This window comes from Aegilops tauschii, chromosome 4 (assembly GCF_002575655.3).
Source record: "Aegilops tauschii subsp. strangulata cultivar AL8/78 chromosome 4, Aet v6.0, whole genome shotgun sequence".
NCBI lineage: Eukaryota > Viridiplantae > Streptophyta > Magnoliopsida > Poales > Poaceae > Aegilops > Aegilops tauschii.
The window spans coordinates 5,489,649-5,494,140 of record NC_053038.3 but is presented as its reverse complement, the minus strand read 5'-3'; the positions used below and the strand labels follow the sequence as shown (position 1 = coordinate 5,494,140).

At 47.0% G+C, this 4,492-nt stretch overlaps 1 long non-coding RNA gene across 1 annotated transcript; it reads right to left on the bottom strand.

Moving 5' to 3' along the window:
- Positions 1-238: 238 nt before the first annotated feature.
- Positions 239-3,372, bottom strand: LOC120962671 (uncharacterized). The gene is made up of 2 exons (XR_005753397.3): positions 2,103-3,372; positions 239-481 (listed from the first exon to the last, which is right to left on the bottom strand). It is a non-coding gene; the product is annotated as an uncharacterized lncRNA (long non-coding RNA).
- Between the last annotated feature and the right edge of the window lie 1,120 nt (positions 3,373-4,492).

Here is a 4,492-nt window from a genome sequence, read left to right as displayed (position 1 = left end):
TCTTTTCAAAATATAATTAAAAGTTAAAAAAGCACGTGAACATGATGAAACCACATGACTACTGAGTCGGCCCACTACCTGCTCTTTGCAGGCAAGCCAAGCTACTATCTCGCGTAAATCTTGAATGTTGTCTACTTCTCATCTTGTTTTATTTCGAGTGTAGAAATCGGCCATCATTCTAGTGTGGCACCCCGGCTCAGAGAACCAAAACACTCCGTATTCCAGACCAGAGATCAAGTTTTCTGGAATACGACACTACTTGGCATAGAACAAATTAGCTCTTATTACAAATATGGGTACAAGGGTTCGGGTGTTACAAAGGATTATATCGGCACGACGACACTACGCCTGCTAAGATAGCTCTATGCTATCAGTGAAACAACGATGATGACAGTGAACTCCACTCCGCAGGGACTCTGCCTGGGACGTATCCTAGCTTGCAAACTTGGGGTCCTCGACAAGCAATCAAACACGGCATTACCTGCAAACTGGCATGACACGTCAGTTGAGTACTTTGAATATACTCGTAAGCCCACAGCAACCAAAAGCAATCAAGACAAACAATAGCATGTCATTCACAAGTTAATTGCAGATGAGCATGATACCACTAGAACCATACGAGATGAGCAAGGCATGAACATGTTACTTATGATATGAACATGATGATAATGCATGAGAGGGGATCGATGTTTAACGTCTCTTGGACCAACTTACTCTTCTCGGAGGTTATCTCGTAACCACCAAATATATATGCCAATCTTTCTTACCGTCACGATCATCACATGATCACCTCATGATCAACCATCATCAATGATACCAGAGTGATCATCACAAGATCACCTCATCATCATCAAGAATACCATCGTGATCATCTCGTGATCACATAAAGATCAACCAACTTCTTTCCTCATCGAACCGGGGTTGTTTATTAGTCATATTGTTATTACTGTTGACCCAAGTTGTGACCTACTACGAACTGGGTCCATAATCGAGAGCGCGACTATCGATAGAGTATACACTCTGCAGAGGTTAGTACACTGTACCCACACCACGGAATTCATGGCCTCGTGCTCCCATTCGGGTGGACCAACGACATTCCGATAAAACCAATCTATTGCATGATACTCTCGCGGCCACCTCGACAAACTCCCCTTTGGGCTATGTCCTGGGTGGCCCCGATGCCAACTCTTGACATCTGCCACTTTTGTGGCCGGCCACCGTCGTGGCCAAACAAAAAACAAACGGTCCCAAACGAGGACAAAAACGCGCAAACAACTCAGGCACACAAGGTTATCGCCGCCTACCGGGCCAGGGTAGCGCACGCACATAACCTTCCCTAGTTTGAGGCGTCGGCGAGAGGCATGACAACAAAATAACATGATGAAATGACAATGCAATATGAGCATGATATCAACATGAGCATGGATGGGAACCATAATCATTAAACATACGAATCTTACATCAACAATAAATCATTAGTCTACTCATGCAAATGAGCATGGCATAGTGATGATCATGAATAGCACCAGTAGGCATTGGAAATCAAGAAATAATTAAATGAGCAAACAATTATTCAATCATTCGAGTGAGGACCATGGCTATTGCAATGCCATCAAGCAAGTGGCTGTGTAGTTTGCCTGGCGATGAAGAAATCACCTGGAAGAAGTGCGATGAACTCGCTGAAAGTTTTGCAGGAAAAGTTTCTCGAAGGGGGCTAATTAGATGGCAAGGGTAAAATGGTCATTTTCAGAGTGTTACAACATCAGAAAATGGTACCAACAAAATGGGCTCGACGAATAGAGAATGTGGGCTTTTGAATAACCTGATTCGGAGTTACGGTTGCGGTGATACGGCCGTTCGTTCGTTAGGCAGAAAACAAATAAAAATGTATTCATTTCTGCGCTGAACTAACGGACGTCCGCACACTAGAGGTTTCGGCCGGCGGCCGAAAGCAGAATGCGCCTTTCAGGAAATATGCTTGCTGCATAACGAAAACCTATTCTTAATGGAAGTAAACCTGTACGCTTTCTCAAGAGGAAAACGTATTCCTTGGAATACGATTCCACTTAAAGGGGCCGGGCCAAGCTGTCGGTGGCACTTACCCCTCTGCCGTGTCCATGACACGCGGGGCCCACCTAGCCTCTTTCTCTCCTCCTGTCCTCTTCTTCTACCTCCGACAGCGATGCAGGGGAGGCGCCGGCCACCGGCCTAGCCGTCGCCGCGCCGCTCCAGGGGGCCGGCCGGCGAGCGAGGGGGCCTAGTAGCCCGTCACCGCGCCCAGGGGTGGCCGAGGGTGATCCCGAGATGGCCCATAGCCCTGGCGCCGATGCGGCTGTGGCGGCCAAAGCTTTCCAAGAGGAGGGCAGCGCCAGCAGGACTCCTCCGCCGGAACTGAGGACGGCGGAGGCTCGCGGTCTCAAGGGTAGGGTCTCGGAAGCAGAAGTGTGGGAGGGGGTCTCTCAATCGCCGAGGGGACCGAGCGGCGGTCATCGGCCATTGTAAAGGGAACGAGGGACTCCGAGGCTTGGAAAGGGGTCTGGGAGGGCGGTAGCTTGCGGGAGAGATTGGGGGTGCGCTCAAATAGCCGCGGGGAAGGCTCTGGAGCGAGCTAGGTGGTGGCCGAAACTCCAAGAGCCACGGCGACGTGTCCGTGCGCCGGCGAGGGCGCAAGCGAGGACAGGGGCTAGGGGACGGGAGCTGGAGGTAACTCAGCGACGTGGGCGAGCTCGTGGCACGCCGTGGCGATCTGGGCGGCCGGGGAGGGGCCTCCCGAGGGGTCCAGTGGCCAGAGCACCGGGTCTGCATGCAACACACGCGCTCTACGCGTGGTCACCGCGTGAATGTGGCGTTGCAACGCGCTCTGGTCGTCCAAACCGTATCTGGAAGGTAGGGTAAAGGTCACAGAAGTGACGCATGAGATTTAATAGAGATAAGGGAGCAAGCACTGCACTGATTTGAGACGACACTGATTTTGGAAGAAGGTGTTTGTTGTGTACTGGGGATGGCTCACTCGGTTATAGGTGCTGAGCTTTTGCTTGGTGTGATCACACACTAAGATTATTATCTATGCAAAATATCAGCTCAAATGGAAGGGTTTAACTAGCATTTGCTGTACAAAGTGCCAATCTGGCCAGAAAATATAAATGGAAGCTGCACTCACATGGATGATGGGATTGAGCTGTAATTTGGTAGAGGATTGTCATTTGGGCATATGAAGGCACTGTACAAATTTCATACCATTTGGAACCACAAAAATGGTACTTCCTTCACAGTGGTCCTCCCTGGACAGAAACTTAGGAAACTCATTGAGGGAAATTTGCTTGATGAAATGGGCCCGTATTTGGTGGAGGGGTGTTATATAGGTAGAAGCATGTCCTGGTAAATTTTCAGAAATTATGTGACAATATAAAATATAGTTGCTTCACAATCTGAAAATACGACCAGAATCAAAGATTCGACGACGTGCTCACACGGATCATTGGATGAAGCTCAAATTTTTAGGAGAGTAAATATGTGACCACACTGAGAATATTGCAAAATTTCAACTCATTTGGATATGCCTAGCTAGTACTTTCTTCACAAAGCTTCCCCCTGGTCAGAAACTTTGTAAATTTGCTGAGGAAGATTGACAAGACAAATGAAGCTGAATTTTTTCATGTGGCAATGATTTGAATATGAAAGAGTGCTCAAAAAGTTTGAGATCAGCCAAGAAGATATAAATGACACTTCCTTCACAAAGTGCCGTTCAGGACAGAATAGGAAAATGAATATTCCTGAATTATTTTTGAACTAGGCAAGGAAGAGTTTAGACATATCTATGGTAGATATGACCCAAAGGATTTATGGGAATTTTGTGGGAATTAATGGCAACACAGAAATATAGGTTGCTTCACATCCTATGGCAAACATGGTTATTCCTTTAATAGAAAAAGGGATATTCCCAATAAATAAATATTGGGGTTTGGCTAAGATGGAAATGACATGGTCTTGGGAAGGATTTGAGAATGACAAGCCACTTGAGATAGGAAGAAGAGATGATCTTCCTATGCTTCAGGACCACACAGTCACAGAAAAGGAAATCCAAATAAAAATTCAAAGAAATCCAAAAGAATAAGAAAGGGCCAAAAATCACGGTGTTACATCCAGTCAGATTTGGGGAGCGATTGTGGAGGGGCGTGATGTACTTAAGCAGGGTTTAATACACCATATCCTCAACTCACATCTGGTGTGATAACCTGATCCTAAGGGATGTTATGATGCGGCCCTTCGGGTGTCAATCAGCTTACCCACTTGTTTTAGTTTCTAAATTCATTCACAACACATTGACTAGATGGGATCCTGAGCGGCTCGCTAAAGTCTTCCTGCATATTTATGTCCTAGCCATTCTTGGCATTCCTCTTTGCACGAGTGAGGTTGAAGATAGTTGGGCTTGGAACTTTGAAAAAGCGGCCGCTTCATGGTCGGGTCGGCATACAAGATGATGATTGCAACG